The sequence below is a fragment of the Rhododendron vialii genome, chromosome 2a (genome assembly GCF_030253575.1).
Source record: "Rhododendron vialii isolate Sample 1 chromosome 2a, ASM3025357v1".
NCBI lineage: Eukaryota > Viridiplantae > Streptophyta > Magnoliopsida > Ericales > Ericaceae > Rhododendron > Rhododendron vialii.
The window spans coordinates 38,553,538-38,579,262 of NC_080558.1; the positions used below are offsets into that span (position 1 = coordinate 38,553,538).

A 25,725-nucleotide genomic window follows, 5' to 3' on the forward strand; every position below is an offset into this window, starting at 1 on the left:
TTGTGAAGTATCAACACTCGCGCGAGTGTATGGGACTATCGCGCGATGGTTCATTTGCGTGCAGGGTGATCCATGCATGCAAGTTGGCCACCGTGTGTGTTAATCTCATACAAAGCCCCTGTTTTGGTATTTCGATCATAGGCGTCGGTTTTTATCCCGCTTTTATTTATTTATTTAAACGTCCCATCCATCCATGATATATCCATCACATCCTGCAAACATGTTACAGTTTTAATCCCCGATTAACTGTTCCCCCGCCCTAATTGGCTAAAAATTGATTAATGAAACAGAACCGCAAACAAATATTTTCGCAAAATGCCTAAGTAGAGACCGATCTCCGGATTGGGCGAGAGGGGTGCCATAAAACCCTTCCCCTCTCGTAACCTGGCTCCCGAACCCAGATATGGTTATGACGGACTGGTTCCTTAACTTTTTCAAATCAAACAGCGCGACAAGTGCTTCGAAATACGGTTCCTTGGGTGTCGGACCTTCAAAACCCGAGTGGCAACTCTGTATTTTGCGAGCGCTTGCTTCCCTGCTCGCGCTCCCTCGATCTGGGCCCTTGCATTTTGGAATTCGGGAATTCCAAGGGCACGCCGCCCACAGTGGCGACTCTGCTGGGGATCGAACCAATATTGGTCTATACTTAGATTTTAATACACTTGAGAACAATCCCACAAAAGTTTGTCAAAACGGTGAGCTTCGCGCTGCCGAAGGTTGGAATGGTGATTTAACGGGACCTTGTGTCCGGCCAATCCGATCTGGGGCTTTTTCGATTTTTCTCTCGTGTAGTTTCTTCTAAATATTGACTAAATAAAGTGGGCCAAATTTGAAAAGGGCATTCGCGAATTTTTGCAATTCTGTTTCAATAAATCGAACTTTTTAGCATTCTCATTTGCATCGATGTGGGATAAGCCTCGTTGGATCGTTTTGGCAATCCGGCACGGTTTACCGGAGCCCGGGGACCCCGAATGACCAACAACCTCCGACGATGATGGGTCATTCTACTGTTCGACTGTTGCTCTGCGGTTACGCGGGTAATGGGAGGTATATCTTTGGCCCTAGTCCGAGGAACCCGTTACGAGCCAAAACCAGCCTTTTGCATATACAAAGCACTAGAACTCTCCAAATTAAGACAGGTACCTGCAGGATAAGATCTACTTGCATCTAACCCCCATATACTGTCTACATGTTACTGCTTTCCTTATCGCATGCACTGTACATGTAACGCCCCGAATTTTGGGTACGTTAAGAAGACAATTTATTGATAAAATCTGTAACGCCCTGAATTTTGGGTACGTTAAAAGGACATTTTATTCATAAAATCAAATGGAGTCTGGCTCGTTATTACAACAAAACTCTCTTAAGAGTTCAATATTTACATAAACGGAGGGGGATTCTAGGGTTCCTAACTACAGCTCCTCAGCTCCTCTATTCTTGCCAGCTCCTCAGCTCCAAAGCCTCCACGGTGATCTGCTTACCCTGATCATCTACAAAGTCTGACACATTATACCAGCGTCGCCACCGATATAATATGTCAGGGTCACCAAAAGGCAACACCGTGAGCTACAAAGCTCAGCAGAGTAATCCCATACCCGCTAACCCATAACTTATAAACAAAACTATAATACAACATCAATTTCCACATGATAAGTATATACACAGTTTAATCAATGACACATCCACATTCATTAATCATCTATCGTTGGTGTCCAAGAGTTTCGGGTTTCTCCTACGCGACTCATCGTAGACTGTGTCAACAATTTCATTTACAAAACAACCTTTCAAAAATCCCTTTGTTTAACACACCCAACCTTTAAAAATCATTTGCATTGGCTCCGTACCGCGGATAACCAAGCTACACACTAAATCTTAAAATCGTTTGCATTGGCTCCGTACCGCGGATAACCAAGCTACACACCCAACCTTGGTTCTGCCGCGCCGGGTTCCCAAGTATCCTCACAATGGTTCCGCCGCGCCAGGTTCCCATTGGCACACAAAAATATTTTGCATTGGCTACGTACCGCGGATAACCAAGCTATACCTCACCCTGGTTCCGCCGCTCCGGATTCCCATGGGAACGCACACATTTTAAAACCCTCGGTTCCGCCGCTCCGGGTTCCCGAGTATTCCCACAATGATTCTGCCGCTCCGGGTTCTCATTGGGTTTTTCAACACACACCACACAATGGGCTACCACGTCCGGCCACATTGCGGTTTTCAAAACATTTCAAAACCTTTTCAAATGTTTCTTTTACATACGCACACAACTCACATAATGCCACCCAAAACTGGTCATTATGTTGTTTCAAAATATTTCCTTCCTCGGAAAACATTTCTTTTAATAAATCACACCCTAGGTGTCATGTTTCTACTTTCTCGGTTCTCGTGTCTCGTTTACATACAAAGACTCCGCGGTAGGACAAACGTAAGCAAGAATCATCCTAACAAGATCATCCAATTCTATATTACTCATCGCGCTCAATATATTACTACTTATAGCATAACGCCACATGTACGGACGCCTTTGGAGTGTATCACTTATGCTTTATTCAAAGCACAACGCCACATGTACGGACGTCTTTGGAGTGAAATCACTTATGCTTTCTTACATACCACAAGCAATACGGGCAATTCATATATGCATACTCATAATCATCTTTAAAGATCAAAATACAAATACTTCTAATCAAACGATAAGTACGTAAATAACGATAACCTACTTTATACTTGAGCAAGTAAATAAATAGGGAGTAAGTAAGGATTTCCTTACAGTTCTTCTAGGCGGTAGTCGGCTACGGAAAGTACGTCGGTGGTCGGGCGGAGTAACTTCCTATGGTGGTCTCCGGTAGCTTCGAAAGAGAAAGGTTTCTCTCGAAACTTCTACTTGACTATTACTACTACTACTTTTGGATCGAGAGGGTGGTCGAGTGGCAGTCTAGTGGCGGCCTAGGTTGAGTTTCTTGAAGAACTCATGAACACTCAAGAACAAAGAAGAACAAAAGCAAGAACAAAGAAAGAACACTAATTTTCTAGAGAGAGAAGTTGCTAGGTGAAGGTGTGAGTTGAATGAGAAGCATGGGGTGCTATTTATAGGCAAACTTCTTGGCTCCTCCCCTCTCTCTATGGCCGGCCCTCTCTCTCTCTAAATCCTCCATGGATTTGCTCCATTAAGTCATCAAATCAACCTTTCAACCAAGTCAAAGCTTGTCCAATCCAAATCTTAGGTGTAAGGCTATGTAATCAACTAAGATCTTAGGCTTTTTAGGTGAATCTAGGTAATTATAATCTAGGTTTAGCTTGTAGTCAAGGTCTAAGGCTAATAAAGGCTAGGATTGTGTCATAATAGTCCATCATAGGTTGTCATTAGGCTTAAATAGACTAAGGCCTAATAAGGTAGCTTGCAAGGCTAGGTTTAGTCCTTGGATTTGATCTTTGGGAGATTTGTTGCAAGGATATAAGACAATGGCACAAGATTTGGGTACTAAACAAATATGGAAGTACAAATGGGGAGTTAAGTTTGGTTAGGGAAAAGATTCTCCAAGGATTGGAGAAAGATCAAGGAAGGATCATGGAAGGTCAAGAAAGTACAACAAAATCTCTCCCTCTCTCTCTCCTATCTCTCTCTCGGCTCTCTCTCTCCTCTCCCTCTCTCTCGGCCTCTCCCTCTCTCGGCCTCTCTCTCCTCTCTCTCTCTCTCTCTCTCTCTCTCTCAAGTACACACACACACACACATATATATATATATATACAAATGCAAGAAAGAATAAGAAAGGTACAAAGTACAAGATTTCTAAAATCAAATACCCAATAAAGAAATCCAATTGGGTACAAAACCCCAATACAAAATAATAAAGGAGTACTTTGGAAAATCTTAGGCTTTAAAGGCTACTAAGGCTAATAAGTACTTTAATAAAAATATGGGTACTTCATTACATGGGCAATAAGGAAAAATGACTAGTTTAATAAGCCCATGTACTTTGGTGAAAGAATAACTCTTTTACCCAATAGATAATAAATACCCTAACTTTTATTATCCAATGGACAATAATAACTAGGGAACTTTTATAGTAAAATAATCAAGGAGTACTTTTGAAGCATGTGACAAAAGCCCTATATTAAATATAGGTGTGGTACCAAGTACCCCAATTAAATAAAAAGGCTAGGATTCTCCCCATTTAAATAATAATAAAGTACAAGTCAAATCAACTTTATTGGAAGGTTCCCTTGTCACATCGGGACTTTATTTGGTCAAAAGTCTCTATTATCCAATGGTCACTAACTTCTCTAACGATTATTAACCAATGGATAATAATTTCCCTTGCGGTTAATAACCATTGGACAAAAGAGTACAAGTACCATTTATTTTAAAATAAGATTTTGAATGACTACATGTACTTTCATAATAAAAAATTTATTATCCAATGGACAAAATTTACCCTTGTGGTTATTAACCAATGGATAATGGAGGGGTGGGAGAATCCCCAATAAAAAATGCATATAAGTACTAGCACATGTTTTTATAAACCATTAAAATATTATATCTTGTATTTTACCAAAATATTTAAAGGAAAGCCTATTGTCCAATGGACAAAAATTACCCTAACCATTATGATCCAATGGGTAAAGACAAAGGTTCAAGAGTTTCAAAAGGTCCAAAATGTTCATCTAGTAACTAGGTGAGTCGGTTGCTTGGTTCCTCCAAGTAGTCGATTGGAAACTAACTAAATTGGTCACGTAGAGTTTCTAGTCGAGACCAAAATCTAACTACAACGAAATTTACAAGAAAACATATAGCCACTCAAAAGAAAATAAGTAAATTAAATAAAATTCAAAATTTTAACGAAATTTATACTGACCAAAATTCAGGGTCGTTACAGTACATACATACCGTTCTGCATAGGGGCATGTTCAGGGCGGCTTCTAGATTGTCTCTCCTTCGAGTCTGTCTTATGTTTATTAAGACGTTGCCATGGCCCGATGAAGAGTCATGCATCTTGATGATGCGTGTTATCAATTTTTCAAAGTCCTTGTGTCAGCAAGATTTTGAGAAATCAAAACTTTCTAAGTCCTTGTTCATATACCCAATTGAAATTTCAAACGAGAAACAAGGGATAACGGAGAGGATGCCGTGATGCTTATACCACCCTGGTTATTGTGCGCAGCACGTACACCGCTCAGGCTATGGCACCGTGTCGCCTACGCCGCCCCGGTTAAGGTATCACGTCATCTACCCCGAGTTATTCCGAGTCCAAAGTTGAAACTTCAAGAACGGAATAGGCAAGGGCTTAGTCTGTTTTGACATCTCTTAGTATTTGTCGATTCAAACAAGGATACATCTCGAAAAGAAATTCGAGGATTTTGGCAGCGTCTGAACATCATGAGATAGGCACGTCTGTAGTCTTAGAGTCTAGGGGTGACACTGACGACGATGGCTATGTTATCATTTTAGTTTTTTTGTTTAAAAGTAAAATTGCTGCAGGGCCCTTATTGCCCCTTTTCTTACAGCAAAGCAAAGCAAAGCACGATTCTGAACCATTGCGCCGCCAAGGAAAGTATCGAGGCAGAAAGCCAAACCCACTTGGGAACGTCTGCATCAGAATTCGGTTCAAAGGCTAGTCAGGTTGCAAGCTCAGTCAGTCACAACGGAAGACTCTCCGTGTTCCTTGTTGGCCGCCTTACAGTCAGGATCACCGTCGGTTATCCAGGAAATTGAATCTCCGGCGTCACCTACCTCTTCGTCCTCGTCAAGTTCATCTGGGACCTCCATTATGGCAGATCATCCGCAACCACTAAGTCTCGAAACCATGCTCATGAATATTCAGAACATCATCGCCACCATGTAAGAAAGGGGTGCTCAGACCGATCCAAATCTCACCAGGCTCAATGACCTTATCAACACTCGTCTTCCGCCAACTGCAGAAGTGGGGGGCGAGGTCGATGAGAATGACCATGCGGAGCCGATCTTTGTTGAAGACCCCAACCACACAGGGCGGATCATAATTCAGCCCAACCCGAGAGAGGCTCGCCCAGAAGCAGCAAACCTGAATCTTGCTGTTGCGAGACCCATTCTAGATCCTAACATGACTGCCCTCATGGCAAAAATCGTCAAGCTGAAGGAATCTGTTTCCAAGTCCGAGAAGATCAGTGCTGGGGGAATTGACCTAGATCGCCTCTGTTTGTATCCTAATGCCAAGCTCCCCGACAAGTTCAAGATGCCTGATATCGCCAAGTTTGACGGGAGCGGCGGCCCAAAGACTCACCTTTATGGCTATCATGCTGCCATGAAACTCTTGGCTGTTGAACCTGAGGCCATGTCCCAGCTATTCCCTCAGACTCTTTCTGGACCTGCTTTTCACTGGTTTCTGTCCCTCGACATCGCCAAAAGGAGGACGTGGGAAGATATTGGTGCTGCGTTTATTTCGCAGTATAGTTACAACTCCCAACTCAGAATGACAACCCGAGAACTTGAGTCCACAAAAATGGAAGCTAAGGAATCCTTCGCGGATTTTGTCAAAAGATGGAGGACGAAGGCAGCTCAGATGACCGATCGCCCGAGCGAGAGGGATCAGCTCCGAATCATCTCCCGCAATCTTCAGCCCGATTATGCTAGGCATTTGATTCTTGTCCAAGCTTCCTCGAACTTTGATACTTTCTTCGAATCTGGGTTGGCTATCGAAATGTGTTACAAAGTGGGATTCTGTCGAGAGGGGAGTCCTCTAACCCTCCGAAATCAAAGCCTCGGGTCTACTCAGGAAACACCAATGCGTTGTTTGGCAGTGGGACATTCTCCAACACGGCAACCAGCGGCACTAACACCTCTTCTTCCAATGCAACCAATCGCATCGCTGAGGTTAACCAGGTGCAAGCCCCTCAAACTAACCGGCTCCGCAATCAGCCCCGCAGCTTCTCCGCATTTGAAGCTCCATTGTCATCCGTTATGGAGAAATTGATCCAGTCAGGGCATCTGAAACCCCTCGACCTGACTCCTCTACCTAAGAACCCTTCACCCAACTTCAAAGCCAATCTTTATTGTGCCTATCACCAAAGGGCTGGTCATCTTATGGACTCTTGCTTCCGTCTCCGACATGCGATTCAGGATCTCATAGATGAAGGGACTCTCCACGCTCCACCTCCACCAACCCAAAAGCCAAACATCCTTTCCAACTCCATGCCCAAGCACAATGCTGCTCCCCACATCAACCAAATATCCCTCAGCTCCACTCATATCAACCCTAACTCCACTATATTCAACCCTACCGACCATATAACCTCAACAGACCAACCCAGGCCGGTTGTGCCCATACCTTTTCAACCCAAAGCTGAGATCTTCTATATTCATCTTGAAGAAGGACAGTCGTCCAATTCCAATGTGCCCTTCGCACGCCTACAGATGAAACATTTGTGTTCAACGCTTCCATCAGCGACCTGTATCACCAGTCCATCCCTTCCATGCAGCTCAACTCTGCCTCTTCCTTGGACAGCCCGTATTTTGATGTGACGGATCCAAACCCCTCTCCGAATTTGATGAGCCATTTTAGGACCGCTGTCCCTCCTCTACCGGAGCAGTAGATTGCTATGCAAGCAGTGGGATGGGCCATAGCTGATAATGACGACTATGCAACTCCCATAATCAATGAATGGACGGAGCTAGAATTAGACGGTTTCCCCCAGAATCCTGAGTACGTTCCTTTTAACCATGCTTGGTATGACGCCTGGATGGCTAATTATGAGGCAGGCATGCTTGACCCTTTGGATGGATTCTCTTTGAGCATGCTATTTCAACAGCCTGAGCCCATTCTGCATGAGGAGGAGTACTATTGGGATCCTGAGCCCGCATGGCAGTTTCCGTTGGAGTTTGACCTTAATCCTCTTCAAGGATATGCTCTGCCCAATCATGAGATTCAGTTTATAGAATAGGGTCTCATTCAGGAGGAAACGTGTGTCTTGGGGGAATGCTTTCTCCCTTCTACTCTCGACAGGCTGGTTGACTCTGTAACTAACATCGAGTATGACCTTACATTTTACATCGTTAACGAGGAACTCTCGTGCCCCACACCGCTTTATCTGATCGAGGAGGATCGCAGCATTATGGTTACAGACCTTGTTCCGCCAGCTGACCTTTGGGACGTTGACGATGTAGTTAATATCCAAGTTAGGTCTGACGTTTGGACTGTCAACCGCTCTTTTGTTGACGGGGGACTCTGGGACGTCCCGTTTGTTGCTAATATGGAGCCTATCGGGGAGGCTGTAGCTGTTAAGGATCCAGACTTCTGGGAGTCGCTGTTGTTGAACGATTTGGCTGAAGACCTAGGTTTGAGCATGGAAGTACCTGTAGCCCCACTGCCCTCTGACAAAGGGAAACGCAAATTGGGGGAGGTCCCTGCTGACCTTTGGGATGATAGTCAAGACCCTCAAGTGGTGCCCTCTCTAGAGAACGTTCTCAACGTTACGAGAAGTGGACGAGTTTTTCAGCCTGCTAGCCTACAAGCTGGGAGCTCGTCCAATTCTTCTAACCGAAGGAATGAACCTTCTGCTTTCTCAAGGTCTGCACCATTTGAGGTACCTCCTAGCTCCCTGAATGATGATATGATTCAGAGGCAACTGAAGCGGATTCCTGCTGCTATATCACTCTGGGGACTAATCTGTTCCTCCCGCGAGCATCGTCGAAAGTTTTGCCACACTCTCTCTTGTCTTGAAATTCAACCAGATGTCACACCTGAAGCAATGATATCTATTATCCTCCCACCTACTTCTAAGCATACCGTGATTTTCACTGACAAGGATCTGCCGATCAAAGGGGTTGATCACAATCGCCCCTTACATATCACTGTTAAATGTAAAGGACTTTGGATTCCAACTGTTCTAATCGACAATGGATCGGCAATCAATGTTTGCCCTTTGAGAGTGGCTTACCGCTTGGGGCTAGCCAAGAAGGACTTTGCACCCTCCAATCTGGCTGTTAAGGCGTACGACAATACTCGTCGCGTGGTCGAGGGCACACTCATGCTCAAACTTGATGCTGAGGGTTTTGAAATGGACGTCGAATTCCATGTAGTTAACATCCTTGCAACCTTCAATCTCCTGCTAGGAAGGCCGTGGCTTCACAAATCTGACATCATGGCTGTACCATCTACTCTTCACCAAAAGGTTATGTTGGGGCTCCCTACCGGTACTTTGACTATCTGCAGGGACTCGGGCATTCGCCCGCTTAAAGAGGATGGCACACCAGTTCTGGGGATTGCGCACGGTGACGAAGATGTTGATCTCGGGGGTATCTCTTTTGACACTTCTGGTTCGGTTTTGGCCATCAATGTAGATGGGGACTTCATCATAAGTTCTGTTGCTTTAGACATCATGAGGAGGATGTCCTATCTACCTGGTCTTGGTTTGGGGGTACGCTAACAAGGGATCCCGGAGTTCCCTGTCTTTCCTTCCTGTGAGGGCCGCTTTGGTTTGGGGTACTCCTCCTCTACCAAGGATGCCAAAAGAAGGATATGCACGGGAAAACCTCGATCTCTCTATGGTGAGCCCGACAGCTACTTTGTGCGCGAGGTGGGGAATGATGTCTACACCGGGCAGCCTGAGCCTTTTGTCGATTCTGTCACTGGGGAGCTGCTACCCGGGTTTGAAGTCTTTGCTGATGACACTTGGTCCTCTAGCGATAAAGAACCGGCAAGGGCAGGATTCAAGAGGAAGCTTAGCGGTCACCCTCACTGTTTAGGGGTCGTGTTTCCATAATATTTCCATCTGCTGTAATATTATTTACTTTCCAGTACATAAATAAGCTGTGTGGTTTGCACCTGGGTGAGCACTGGTCCTTCCAGAGCCCAGAAGGGGATAAAAGTCAAGCTGCTTGTGAAGTATCAACACTCGCGCGAGTGTATGGGACTATCGCGCGATGGTTCATTTGCGTGCAGGGTGATCCACGCATGCAAGTTGGCCACCGTGTGTGTTAATCTCATACAAAGCCCTTGTTTTGGTATTTCGATCATAGGCGTTGGTTTTTATCCCACTTTTATTTATTTATTTAAACGTTCCATCCATCCATGATATATCCATCACATCTTGCAAACATGTTACAGTTTTAATCCCCGATTAACTGTTCCCCTGCCCTAATTGGCTAAAAATGATTAATGAAACAGAACCGCAAACAAATACTTTCGCAAAATGTCTAAGTAAAGACCGATCTCCGGATTGGGCAAGAGGGGTGCCATAAAACCCTTCCCCTCTCGTAACCTGGCTCCCGAACCCAGATATGGTTATGACGGACTGGTTCCTTAACTTTTTCAAATCAAACAGCGCGACAAGCGCTTTGAAATACGGTTCCTTGGGTGTCGGACCTTCGAAACCCGAGTGGCAACTCTGTATTTTGCGAGCGCTTGCTTCCCTGCTCACGCTCCCTCGATCTGGGCCCTTGCATTTTGGAATCCGGAAATTCCAAGAGCACGCTGTCCACAGTTAACGACATTCACCTCAGCAATGACGAATACAACACTATAACTCTTCACAAGCCTAGAGATCTAGCCCCTATACACAATCCTAGTGTCCAATTGACTCTCCGAGATTTCCATCTAGAAGGGGCGGTGATCAAGCGCCTCTTCCGACTGGATCTCATCGGCAGTTGCTTGGGTGTCCAGAAGACACATACTGTTTCTAAACACCCTACCTATAACTCTCATCTTTCTAAGTCAACCTTAACTACATATAAATCATTATTTAGGTTCAGCTTGCCCTACTTATGCTCACATTCACAACCTCAATAACTGCCTCGATAACGACCGCCCACAATACGACTAACCACAAATGTTACCTCAACCTCTAATACCTCAAAGACACTTTCCAGCTCTATTCCCGACATATACCTTACTCCCCTTGTACTTAACATAACCCATATCACACGAAACTTACCCCACGCATGTAAAACTTAACACATAATCCAAGCGATTCAAATAGAAACATATCAAACATTCATCTCATAAGTCACATCAATACTCTATCTATTTCATCACATACTAACATGTATCTTGTTTCGCACTTCAATATTGCCACAACTCACAACCGCTACAATGAGGTCAAAGCCTCCAACTTCCCAACACATGGCAATGACTCTATGTCACTTTGCCATAATACAAAATGCAACACCGCAATGATGTACTAACTCATTCATGCAAGCACACATGTGTTTTGAAAACGAATGTAGCGATTTTGTTTTGAACCCATTAGACTAAGTCTCCCTACGGTCTCTAAGTATTCTAACCTAACGCTCTCATACCAATTTGTCACGCCCTCGATTTATAACATAAATTAACAATACCATTTGAAATACAAAGTCCTCACAATAGTATGTACAATACCCCAAAATACAATACAGTTTCCGATTCCATAAATTGGTCTACAAATACAATCTTTCAAAGTAGGAATTTCATAACAAAGTCGTTTGTTATACAAGAATAATAAAGTACTCTCCAAAGTAGCTTTAATCGATAATGTCAGCTTGCACTCCAAGTACTCCATGACCATGACCATGACCTGCAATGAACCTGAAATGGTAGGTTGAGCAAACACGTGCCCAATAGAGAAATCTACACAACTATTATATACAAATGGGATGACAGGTGGAATGAATAACAGAAGCAAGGTACGGTATCTCAAATGATGAAACGAAAGACAACTAGTAATTTTCCCAAGGTCGAAGACAATGAAGTACCGTGACTACACACTAAAACTCTAATTCAACCACGAGGACTTATTATCTATATGATTTTCTCATGACTACCACTGTCCCTCATATTACTTCATGTAGGGGGATGAAAACAATTAATACTTCGGATCACCTTGGATTGCAACGGCTTGTTCGTGCCTTTTCACCGGAACCCTAATTCGTCGTCGGAACCCTAATCTGCAAAATAGATAGAGGGTGAGTGCACATCTGCCTCTCGTGGCAAAGGCCCTCCGATGGCAAAGTTAGTATCACGTACTTGTCAATAAACCCTAATTATCAATAGGAGATCTCAAATAATACAACGTATTACGTACCTTTTTCCTCTAGGTTTACCTCATATTTATAGATTTGCGTATGCTTGCTGCTGAAGCATCCCTGTTGCCCTAGGATTCCTATTTCGTATAGGAATCCCTGGATATCCAAGATTCTCGTTTTCCTTATCAATTCATTACTTTAGTCTTTTTAGGACTCCTTTCCATAACTGGCCAAACATCCCATTATCGTTTGGTATCTTTTCCAGATCCTACATTCTCGGGATCTCATTCCTTAACGGAATACCACTGTTTCTGGATTCTTTCAGAATGTTCCCTATGATCCAACACTTGACTGGAGCTCTTTCTTTGTTCGGCCATCTCGTTGCCGAACAGACTTCCTGGACCAGCTACTTCACATGTAACTTGGTCCAAATGTAATCAGAATGTCTCTATCTGCTGAACAGTTTAGTTTACACCAATGACTTCTCATGTCATTGTCCTTTATCGCTATTCAATAGTCTGTTCGGCGATTAGCCCTGTCCAATCTTTCACATGTTTTTATACATCACGTATTCGGCAATTAGATGTATCTGTTCGGGAATACCTCCCTACAATTGCTCCCCAGCTTTACTTATTTGCCACTGTTCGGGGGCAATAGGTAAAGCTTTTATAGACAAATGTTTTAGACCGAACTCTTACGATCCCGTGCAGTCATAATTTTAATATTCATTTGATGCTTTGGCGCCTTTGTATTTGTACCGTCTCGAGGCAATGACTCCACGTGGCGCGTCTCGTATGCTTTACATTTAATATGAACTTACGCTTTGTCTAAATGACGTTAATATGTCGTCAGTTCAATCCCTTTCTCCCGTTACTTAAAAAGTAACGGTGTGAGATGAGACGTTTCGTTTCCGTCCCTATCACTTAAACCCCAAAGAGGATACTTTTGGATTTTTTCACCAAAACTTGAACTCTCTCCTTCTCTCTCTAAAAGCAGGCGAAAATATCCCGCCTCTCATCCTCCATCGCCGTCGTCTGCAAATTCGATTGCATCCCAAAAAATCGTCACAATATCTTTGTAAGATCCTCGCTCTTACTTCATTTTTAGTCCATTCTGAGATCTCAGAACCGCTGGTTTTTAGGGCTAGTTCATACCCTTTTCTAATTTCATAGCTTTCTTTTGATTATCTCTATGGCGGATGATAATGATAACCCTCCTAAACCCAGTAAGTTTAGGAAACTTTGTGAAACTTCTACTGCGATGGCAGCATTTAGGGCAGAATATAATGTCCTGACAATGTGGGCCTCGAACTTGCCCCCTGGGTGCAGATAGAGACGGAGGTTCATGGGACAGAATGTGTATCCCAATAGTAGCCATCGTTGAGGGAGGAGTTCGATTTCCCCTTCACCCATTACTCCGTCAAATCCTGAACTGGTATCGACTCACACCAATGCAGGTTTCGACCAATTTCTTTAGGTTAGTGATGGGTGTAGTGGCCTTAAATAGGATCTTGGGGACCCAACTGGGGATTTGGGACATCCAATGGTGGTATAGCATCGTGCTAAACCCCGAATACAACACGTACTATTTCAAGGTTAGGAAAGCAGATAAGCGTCTCGTGCTTAACTTGCCAGACTCTGCTTGTGACCACGAGATTGATTTTCTCTACGTAACGGGAGCGTTCGAGCCAATAGGGGAGGACGGCCAAGTGGTGGGTTTGCATTGCTGAACACTCAATTTTATGGGTGGAAAATGCTCTGCCGAGCAAACAAGCTTCAACCGCTTTAGATGATTTGGAGGAGGACGTTGATCAGCAAATTGAAGACTTTGCTGAGGCTGATGAAGAGACACCTGCTGACAACCGTGGTACTATTGTTGATGATTCACTTGTTCAAGATACGACTAATTGAACCTATTAACTTGGAGGAGAATCAAGTTGGAGATGGTGCTGTGACCGGGACCAGTACTGATGTTCCACATGAAACTCCTCCAGAGGTCCAAAATGTGGACCGATAGGTAAGTGGTTTGACATGAACTGTTTTAATGTTTTGAAACGTTTTGGTTGGTCTTGTGTGACCGTAAGTTGTTTGGCCCTGAGTGGCACCAGTACTTTTTTTTAAAAACTTTTGATGATACAGGTATTCGGTCCCTTGCGGCATAACTTTATAATTTTGCTTGGCTCCTTTCATTTGTTTGCATGTGTTCGGATGCAAATGATTTTATCTAAGTATTCGTACTTTGATCCGTTAATCTCATGTGCATAAGTGTTCAGTACTTCTAGCAAATCCTGTACTTGTAAACCTCTTTCTGAGTTTCATGTACTTAAATACTTTCTAAGTCTCTCGTACTTTGAAGAGCATACAAGTGTTTCATACTTGTGTTTGTTTAACTTCCAAGTTTCACGTACTTAAAAATCCATACAAGTGTTTCATACTTGTATTTTAAAAACATACAAGTGTTTTCATACTTGTTAAGTTTCATGTACGTAAAAATCCATACAAGTGTTTCATACTTGTATTTTAAGAACACATAAGTGTTTTCATATTTGTTAAGTTTCACGTACTTAAAAATCCATACAAGTTTTTTCATACTTGTGTTTGTTAAGTTTCACGTACTTAAAAATCCATACAAGTTTTTTCATACTTGTGTTTGTTAAGTTTCACGTACTTAAAAATCCATACAAGTTTTTTCATACTTGTGTTTGTAAGGTTTCACGTACTTAAAAACCATACAAGGTTTTCATACTTGTGTGTGTTATAGGTGCCTGTTTCTTGCTCCCCAATACGAATGATGGAAACCAAGCCCGTAGTTCGTATTTTAAAGACAAATACCAAGAACGCAATAGTTATACTGCAAAAAGTGATTATATTCATAATCTGTGAAACTCAAGAGGGCGTTATTCATACCCCTTGCAACTAAAATAACAAAACTAGAACAAGGGAATTATATTCATAATTCCCACATAAGTACGTAGTGCAATCTAAAACATAACTTAATGCTTCTAAACAAAGAATTTTCGTAGATTATGGACATTCCAAGGCATCGGAACTGGATTACCATCCAAATCTGCCAATTTATAGGCCCATATGCCTACAATCTCGGTTACTCGATACGGGCCTTCCCAATTGGCCCCCAGTTTGCCTTCGTTGGCCACCTTGGTATTGCCGAGCACCTTCCGTAGCACTAGGTCCCCAACACCAAATTCTCAAGGATGAACATGCTTATTATAGCTCCTTATCAACTGTTCCTGGTAGGAAGCCAAATGGATCAGGGCCCTTTCCCTCCTTTCCTCGGCGAGATCAAGCTCAATTTCAAGGGCCTTGTCATTGCCCCACTTTCGACTAGTGCGGTTCTATTAGTCGGAAGACCAACTTCCAGAGGTATAACAGCCTCTGTTCCATATGCCAATGAATAGGGGGTCTCTCCCGTAGACCTCCTAGGCGTTGTTCGGTGAGCCCACAACACTAATGGTAACTCGTCAGGCCACTTCCCTTTAGCTTTGTCCAGCCTTTTCTTGATCCTGTCAAGGATAGTTTTATTAGACGCCTCTGCCTGCCCATTACTCTGAGGGTAGGCTGGGGTGGAATAAAAATTTCGTATTCCATACTGGACACAAAAAGCCTTGAATTTCTTCTGAAATTGGGATCCATTGTCTGTGATCAATGAGTAAGAGACCCCAAAGCGAGTGATGATGCTCTTCCATACGAACCTTTCTATCATGGGTTCAATGATTTTGGCTAGTGGTTCTGCCTCAATCCACTTAGTAAAATAGTCTATTGCAACTAGCAGAAATTTTTGATTCCTAGTGGCTTTGTGTAATGGACCCACGATGTCCATTCCCCATTGAGCAAACGACCAGGGAATCATCAAAGGCACCAGATCTTCGGCGGGTGTTCGAATCATTGGTGAGAATTTTTGACACTCTCACAAATCTTCACATACACCTTTGCATCTTCCTGCATGTGTGGCCACCAGTAGCCTTGGGTAATTGCTCGGTGGGCAATGGATCTGCCTCCAGCATGGCTCCCACATGTTCCCTCGTGGATTTCATGAAGAAACTTCTGCACCATCTCAGGATGTACACATAGCAAATACAGTCCTGTAAAGGATTTTCTGTATAACTTATCCTCTGGGGACAACCAAAACCTAGCAGATTTAATCCTTATCTTATGAGCCTCCTTTTTGTCAGAAGGGAGTATCTCGTCTCGTAAGAACTCCATGATTGGGTCCATCCAACTTGGTACTTGGTTCACGTCCAAGACCAAGTCTACACTCCTCCCAATGCTCGGCTCATTCAGATATTCTACTGCCACCTTCTTTTTGAACTCAGTTGGTACAGCTGCAGCCAACCAAGCTAATGAATCTGCATGAGCATTCTGTCCAGAACTTATCTGTTCAATATATACCCTTTCGAAGGTATCAAGTAGGTCCTTGGCTGCCTGTACGTAGGCCACCATCTTTTCACTTCGAGTTTCATATTCCCCGGACAGTTGATTGACCACAAGCTGTGAATCACAATACACCCTAACCCGTTCCGCTTTCTGCATGAGCATTCTGTCCAGAACTTATCTGTTCAATATATACCCTTTCGAAGGTATCAAGTAGGTCCTTGGCTGCCTGTACGTAGGCCACCATCTTTTCACTTCGAGTTTCATATTCCCCGGACAGTTGATTGACCACAAGCTGTGAATCACAATACACCCTAACCCGTTCCGCTTTCAGGGTTTTTGCACTCCTTAATCCAGCCAAGAGTGACTCATACTCAGCCACATTATTTGACGCACTAAAACCAAGCCGAACAGATAATTCGATCAAAACTCCTTCAGGGGGAAAAAGGACAATCCCAATTCATGAACCAGTATTACATGCTGATCCATCAACAAATAACTTCCATTCCATAGGGTCATGTTCGGCTGGGAGTTGATTCTTCATGGGTGATATCTTGTCGCATGCTCCTTTCTCGTAGGAGGTAGGGGAGCCACCGTAGGAGAAAACTCCGCCACAAAATTAGCAAACACTTGGCCTTTGATTGCCGTGCGTGACTGATAATCGATATCGTACTGGTTTAACTCGACGGACCATGTCGAGATCCTTCCCGAGAAGTCTGCTTTTCGTAGCAGTGATTTTAATAGAAACTCAGTATAAACCACAACCTTGTGGCTTTGGAAGTAGTGTGGCAATTTCCTTGTGGTTGTCCTAAGTGCCAGGACAAGTTTTTCTAAAGGCAGATATCTCGTCTCTGCATCCAGCAATGTCTTGCTAACATAATAAATAGGGATTTGTTCGATTCCCAAATCCCTTAACATGACTGCACTTACTGCATGCTCAGAAACGGCTAAATACAGAATTAAAGACTCACTTGGCTGTGGAGTTGACAAAAGTGGGGGCTTGGCCAGATAATTCTTCAGATCCTGAAAGGCCTGCTCGCACTCTGCTCCCCATTCGAATCCCTCCCTCTTTTTCAACAATTGAAAAAAGGGTCTGCACTTGTCACTTGACCTGCTGATAAATCTATTAAGTGCTGCAGCCATTCCAGTCAACCTTTGGACTTCCTTAGTGGTTTTAGGACTTTGTAGCCTTTGTAGGGCTGTGATTTGATCAGGGTTAGCCTCAATCCCTCTCATGGTCACCAAATGGCCCAGGAACTTTCCTGAACCGACTCCAAATGCACATTTCGAGGCGTTGAGTTTCAGTTTGTACTTCCTCAGGATTTCGAAAGCTTCTTTTAAATCTGCTATGTGCCCCCGTTTATCTTGACTTTTCACCACCATATCATCTATGTAAACTTCCATAGTCTTTCCAAGGAGCTTTTTGAATATGATGGTTGCAAGTCTTTGGTATGTTGCCCCAGCATTCTTTAGCCCAAACGGCATAACACTATAGTAGTACAACCCTCGTGGTGTGATAAATGAGGTCTTCTCTTGATCAGGCCCAAACATAGCAATCTGCTGATATCCTCGATATGCGTCAAGAAAACTCATTTGCTCGTAACCAGCGGTTGCGTCAACCAACTGGTCGATCCTCGGAAGAGGAAAGCTATCCTTTGGACAGGCTTTGTTCAGGTCTGTGAAGTCTACGCAGACTCGCCACTTCCCATTCTTTTCCTTCACCACAACGGTGTTGGATAACCACTCTGGGTAGTAGACTTCACGTATTGCTTTGGCCTCCAGTAAGCGATCGACCTCTTCAATTACTGCATCCACATGTTGCACGGCTGCCCTCCGTTTTTTCTAAATGATCGGCTTATGCTGAGGATCAACGTTTAAATGGTGACAGATCACACCTGCATCCACTCTGGGCATTTCCTCGGGCACCCATGCAAATACATCAACATATTTTTTCAAAAATCTTATCGATTCAGCCTTTTCGTCCGCTGGTAATGATTCTCCGATTAAGAAATATCTTTCAGGATCAGTCTCGTTGATCTGAATCTTCTCCAAACCTTCAACCACCTTTTCAGCCGGACTTCTTCCGACATCCTCGATAGTTGGTTGATCTGGTATTTCTAACGTATGGACGTGGTGGGCCTTTGGGGCTCTTTTTATGATGGAAATCAAACATTGTTGGGCCACTTTCTGATTGCCTCTAAGTACCTCAACCCCATTCGATCCTGGGAATTTCACCATTTGGTGATAAGTCGAGGAGACTGCTCTCATCTTGTGCAGCCATGTCCTCCCTATAATGGCGTTATAGGAGGAAGGAACATCGACTACTAAAAAATCTGTCCTCAACACCACTGATACAGCCCAAACAGGTAGTGTTACCTTTCCAAGAGGCCAGACTGCTCCTGCACCGAACCCAATCAGAGGTGTTGTAGATTGCTCTAAGTCTGTTTGGGCCAGCCCCAGCTTTTTAAACGCATCGTCGTACATCACCTCTGTACAACTTTCTGAGTCTACCAGAATCCTCTCAATGTCATATTCCCCAACTCATAGGGTTATGACCAAAGCATCGTTGTGGGGTATTTGGACTTCTCCCAGGTCATCATCTGTGAATGCTATGCTTTCATTGCACACATTATTCTCTCGCCCTCTCTTGTTTCCAAGTCGCATCACATGCTGATCGTGCTTGACTTGCCTTTGTAACAGCCTAACCTCATTTCTCGTATACGGTGTGGCCAACCCATGTATCATGTGGATTAGTCATTTAGGATTTTGCTCGTAACCCAGTTCCATGGCTTTCCCTTTCTCCTTTGGATCCTCCTGGATAAATTCTTTGAGATAGCCCCGAGAGACCAAATCATCAAGGTGTCTCTTGTACATCTCACAATCCTCAGTCATATGGCCCCAATCTTTTTGGTAACTGCAGTGCTGATTCGTAACACGTTTAGCGTCCTTGTCTCCGCCTAGACTTGGGGGCCATTTAAAATAGGGCTGATTCTTTATTCGATAAAGAATCCTATAAATTGGTTCCTTCCAAACCGTAGTGATAGAAAAGAAGGATTTGGGGTCTGGAGCTTGCTTTTCCTTGTACGGCTCTTTTTTAGCCTGCCCATACTCCCTTCTCTCTCTATAAGTTTTGGGTTCTGGCTTATCCACTTTTTTGACAGGTGCCTTCGGGTGTTCGGCAACAGTCCTGCCATCCTCACGGAGTATGTCATCCTCCATTCTGGCGTGTTGCTCTATCCGCTCCATCAATTTAGCCAATGTGGCTACCGGATGTTTATTCAATGAGTGACGCAGCTCTCCCCGAACAGGCAAACCAGTTTTGAAGGTGGCAATTGCATACTCCTCACTGCAGCTTTCAATCTCGTTGAAAGTTTCCCCATACTTCTTTGCATAATCCCTGATCTGCTCGTTCTCCTCTTGTTTCATGGTGGAAAGACTTTCAAAGGTCTTTGGGGCTTTTCTGCTTGTTAGAAACCGAGCAGTGGATTCCTCAGCCAACTGCCTCCATCCTCATATGGATCGTGGGGCCAGTTTATGAAACCAGGCTAAAGCCACCTTGCCGAGGCTGGAGGGGAACATCTTGCATAAGATGGCATCATCTCCCTCGTGCATGAACATAGCCTGCTGATAATGCTGTATGTGAGCTACGGGATCCGTATTTGTCTCGTAAAGCACGAACGTACCGTGCTTCACTTTGCTCGGCAACCTAGCTTCTTGTAGCCTCTTTGCAAAGGGGGAGGCTGCAATATTACTTAGGGCCTTGCATGTCGCTTCTCGTGCAGTCACTGTCCCATCCTCGAGTTCCTTCGATTTGTGAGCCGTAGGCTTGACCCAATCAGCATCAGGCCTCTCATACCTGTCTCGATGATGCTTCCTTGTTTCCTCCTCTTCTGGGGTGGAACTTCGATCTCTGCTTCACCTTTTTCGTGAAGAAGCCCTTCTATCCGGTGTTCGGCTTTTACTTCTGTTTCTCCTTTTTCGTGGAGAAGCTTCGTATCATCCTTTGTTAGGCCTCCTGCTCCTTCTCCCTCATGAATGAGCGTGCTTATGGACTACCAGAGTCCGTCCGTCCTTCTGGGAATTCCTACGAAAAAGTCCAGAATCTTTTGCGTGCTCTCGTACCCGCTGCAATTCCTATATCTCGTACTCTCGTTTTCTAATTAAACGAGCATACTCCTCGATTTCCCTTCTCTTTTTATCGAGGACATCGTTATCATTGTGTATACTTCTTGAATGGGTGACTGACTCTTCTCTTCGATGAGACTTACTCCTTCTCGTGAAGCCAGTAGCAGTTTTGTCTCCTTTTTCTTTGGAGTTATCTCTGTCATGTCTACCAGTGGGCTTTCTCGGAGCGCCTGGTGGGGATTTATCTCTTCCCCCACCCAACTGGTCCTTTGAGCTAAACGGCGTAGCTGGATCTTCTTCCATTATGATTATTTTTCTGAAAGATTGTTCGTTTCCCACAGACGGCGTCAATTGTAGGGGGATGAAAACAATTGATACTTCGGATCAACTTGGATTGCAACGGCTTGTTCGTGCCTTTTCACCGGAACCCTAATTCGTCGTCGGAACCCTAATCTGCAAAATAGATAGGGGGTGAGTGCACCTCTGCCTCTCGTGGCAAAGTCCCTCCGATGGCAAAGTTAGTATCACGTACTTGTCAATAACCCCTAATTATCAGTAGGAGATCTCAAATAATACAACGTATTACGTACCTTTTTCCTTTAGGTTTACCTCATATTTATAGATTTGCGTATGCTTGCTGCTGAAGCATCCCTGTTGCCCTAGGATTCCTATTTCGTATAGGAATCCCTGGATATCCAGGATTCTCGTTTTCCTTATCAATTCATTACTTTAGTCCTTTTAGGACTCCTTTCCATAACTGGCTAAACATCCCATTATCGTTTGGTATCTTTTTCAGATCCTACATTCTCGGGATCTCATTCCTTAACGGAATACCACTGTTTCTGGATTCTTCCAGAATGTTCCCTATGCTCCAACACTTGATTGGAGCTCTTTCTTTGTTCGGCCATCTCGTTGCCGAACAGACTTCCTGGACCAGCTACTTCACATGTAACTTGGTCCAAATATAATCAGAATGTCTCTATCTGCCGAACAGTTTAGTTTACACCAATGACTTCTCATGTCATTGTCCTTTATCGCTATTCAATAGTCTGTTCGGCGATTAGCCCTGTCCAATCTTTCACATGTTTTTATACATCACGTGTTCGGCAATTAGATGTATCTGTTCGGGAATACCTCTCTACACCTGTTCGAGAATACCTCCCTACACTTCGAATCACCATTCCGATATCTTGACTTATGAAACTATCGTAATCAAAGAATCGCAACACCAATGTCTTTCGTATCACTTACACTTTCACAATGATAGCCCATTTCCATTCACATCGTGTCACAATTTCCTCATCATTCTGTATCATGAGCAAAAGCTCCTGCCGGGCCAATTAAGAAATCCCGATACTCCCCACTAGTTCTGTCGTCACTGATGGAGCTAATTCAAGTCACACATCAAAGGTCACCATACCATAATTTCTTCGATACACTTTACAATTTAGTCATTCATCTCAGTCACATATAATGAATTCACATTGAAAACTTATTCACATAGAAGTAGTATAGATAATTTCACCTCAATCAACTCCCAATCGTTACGTTAGTAGTTTCTCATCACCATACAAGCACTCACACATCAAAAGATAAACTCTCACAACGAGTTCATAGATTTCCACCTTGCAACTCGCAAAATCGTATAAGTTACACAAGAGGTGTTCCACATATCAAACACAAGGAAATGTCTCATGTATCCATGCCTAGCATTGTTTAACTCAAAGAAGTGTTCTATGTGTTCGTTTTTCACTTCGCATGTCAACACATACAACCTTCGACCACTTATACTCCTTATATTCTCTAAACCCTCGTTTTGGTGTCAAACGACTCATACGGAACCCAACGACCACTACCAAGCGTTAAGTATACCACTAGCCTCGTCAAACCATTCAACTAGTACTCAAGGGAACCTAAGAAAACCCATGTTTCACCCAAACGATTCTAAGGAAAAAGGATTTCCCAACGTATACGAACATATCTATCTTATTTTGGTTGTCAAATATTATCGGTTAAGAATTGGGAGATGAGACCACCACCATTGGAGAGTACATTTCCGGTACATGAATTTCGATATAAAATTTGCCCAAAACAGAGTTTGGATGAAAAAGTTATGCCCGTTCGAAGTTTTGCCAAAATGCTGAATTTATCATTTCCTACCGGTAGGACACAGTTTCCAACCGGTAGGATACCATGATTTCACGAAAATGACATTACTGGATAGCTTTTCTATCGGTAGGACCAAAACTCCTACCGGTAGGACCTGGGTTTTCAGTGCACGATTTTCAGACTCCACCAGAACATTTCTAACAACGAAAACAACAATCTAAAGCACGATTCAAACACCAAATCAACACATACACACATAATAGAAATGAGAAATCCCTACCTCAATGGTTTTGAGTAAAACCCGACCCTTTGACCCAGTCAACCGTAGCTCCACGAGGTCCGATCATGATTTTTCTTGGATATTCGGAAAGCCCGTACTCCGAATAGCAACTTTAATATTCGGGCTTTGTCTGGAATCTGACCCTAGGTGAATGAAATCGAAGAGAGAAGAGAGGAGAGAAAGTTTCGGAGGAGAGGAGAAAGCGATAGCCATGAGAGAATGAGAGAATAGGGAGGAGAAATAATTCTCCTGGGAAGAATTATAGAAGTGGGGAGCAATCCCCCGCTTCTCGGACCACACACTCACACGTGCACCTCTCACATAATTACCTTTATATCCTTCTACGAACACGTCACACCGAATATCCGTACTGTCTATTTCGACGGGCCGTATGTTTATAAAAGAAAAAATACGACCTCAAAAATACGGGTCTCTACAAGAGAGGAAAGGAACACAACCTTTGGACCCTTTTACCCGGATTGTATGTCACAGAGAAGAACCCAATACCTTCAACTCAGTCAATAGATCCAACAAATCAGCCTTCAAATGTTAGCCTTTGTTAACTTACACACACACACAAAAAGCCTTTACTCTGTCGAGTTGCTTTTGTGCACCAAACCCTGGAAAAGCAAATCAATCAAATGGAAATCAAAACTGCTACCCAGGAATTAAAAGTTCTTGAATTAATTCTAGTGATTCTGAATCACAGGAGGAATCGGGTGATTAGGCCAATGAGATATCTGATTAGGACCAAGAAGAAGATACTTCTTCAAGTTCAGAAGAAGAAGAAGTTTCTAATGACTGTAAATGTAATAATCCCTAATGTTCGACTTCCGATAATTATTGGAATGCTATTGTTGAAATGAATGGATTAAGTATAAATGTTCTTACTAATAAACAACAAAGTTTATTAGACATAATAGATCAAATTGATGATCCTCAATTAAAAATGAAAATCATTGAAACTTGCATCTCTTCTACTACTGAAGAAGAGGGGGAACAACCTCATATACCCAATAAGACTTATAGTCTCAAGAATGTTTTAGACAGATTGGAACAGATGGATAGTAACAAACTTGTTACTATTCCTGATCTTCAGGGAGAAACAAATATTTTAAAAACAGAAATAAAATTATTAAAATCATTTCAAAATAAAGCTACTCAGGAGCTTTGTGACATGAATAAAAAATAAATTTCTCTAGAAAAAGGAGATAAGAGTCATATTGATGATTCTAATTATCTTAATATTATTAATAACGTGGTCTACCAAAAATGGTATGTCAGAATCAATCTGGTTATACAAAAAGAATATACTATCAACAATATTATTGCATTAGTTGATAGTGGAGCAAATATGAATTGTATCCAAGAAGGTATTGTTCCAACTCAATATTTTGAGAAAACTTCTCAGAGTCTCACTAATGCAAGTGGTTCTAAAATGATCATTAAATACAAGCTTAACAATGTATACATTTGTAATAAAGGTGTTTGTCTGGAAACAACTTTTCTTTGTATAAGGAATCTCCAGCAAGAGTTAATTTTAGAAACTCCTTTCTTGGCAATGTTAATGCCAATGCAAACCAATACTGCTGGAATTACTGCTCATATAGAGGGTAAGGAAATCTTCTTTGAATTTGTTTTCCCCCCTGTCTATAAGGAAATAAATGATATCATGAGAAAAATTTCTAATAAGGATAAACAAATAAATTTTCTTCAAAAAGAAATAAAAATCATGAGTATTGAAGAAACGTTACAAAAACCTGTAATAAGGGAGAAAATTTCTCAAATAGAAGAAGATTTTCATAAGGAAATCTGTAGTGTTATCCCTAATGCATTTTGGGATAGGAAAAAATATATTGTTTCACTCCCATATGAGAAGGACTTTGATGAAAGAAAAATTCCAACAAAGGCTAGGCCTTCTCAAATGAAACAAGAATATTTAAAAATGTGTCAAAATGAAATTGACGATCTGCTTAAAAAGCAACTAATTAGAAAAAGCTACTCTCCCTTGGAGTTGTACAGCTTTTTATGTCAATAAAAATGCTGAGAAAGAACGAGGTGTTCCAAGGTTGGTGATTAATTACAAACCTCTTAATGAAGTCTTGATGTGGATAAGATATCCCATACCTAATAAAAAAGATTTGCTAGATAGACTGAATAAAGCAGTTATCTTCTCTAAGTTTGATCTAAAATCTGGATACTGGCAGATTCAAATTCAAGAATCTGATCGTTATAAGACCGCTATTACTGTTCCTTTTGGTCATTACGAATGAAATATAATGCCCTTTGGTTTGAAGAATGCACCTTCAGAATTTCAAAATATTATGAATGATATTTTTTATCCATATGCTGATTTTGCCATATGCTACATTGATGATGTTCTAATATTTTCTCAGAACATTGATCAGCATATCAAACACCTTAGAATTTTCAAAGATGTTATCAAAAGGAATGGTCTTGTTGTCTTAGCTCCTAAAATGAAATTATTTCAGACAAAAGTCAGATTTTTAGGACACAATAGTCATCAGGGGAAAATTATCCCAATTGATAGAAGTATAGAGTTCGCTTCTAAGTTTCCAGATGAAATAAGGGATAGAACTCAATTGCAAAGGTTTCTTGGAAGTCTCAACTATATAGGAGACTATTATAGGGAGCTAGCCCAAGATTCGGCTATCTTATATGAAAGACTTAGGAAGAATCCTCCTCCTTGGACACATAGTCACACAAAAGTTGTCCAAAAGATTAAATTAAAAGCTAAGCAACTTCCATGTTTAGCTATTGCTAATCCAGAATGGAAGAAAATTGTAGAAACAGATGCCTCAAATATGGGATATGGTGGCATT

The 25,725-nt window shown here is 42.5% G+C and overlaps 1 long non-coding RNA gene across 2 annotated transcripts in view; it reads right to left on the minus strand.

Annotated features, from left to right (window-relative positions):
* Positions 1-23,500, minus strand: part of LOC131315605 (uncharacterized) — a 31,203-nt gene extending 7,703 nt beyond the window's left edge. For both annotated transcript variants that reach the window (XR_009196830.1, XR_009196829.1), the window contains exon 1: positions 23,341-23,500. This is a non-coding gene — a long non-coding RNA (uncharacterized LOC131315605). The remainder of the gene's footprint in view (positions 1-23,340) is intronic.
* Between the last annotated feature and the right edge of the window lie 2,225 nt (positions 23,501-25,725).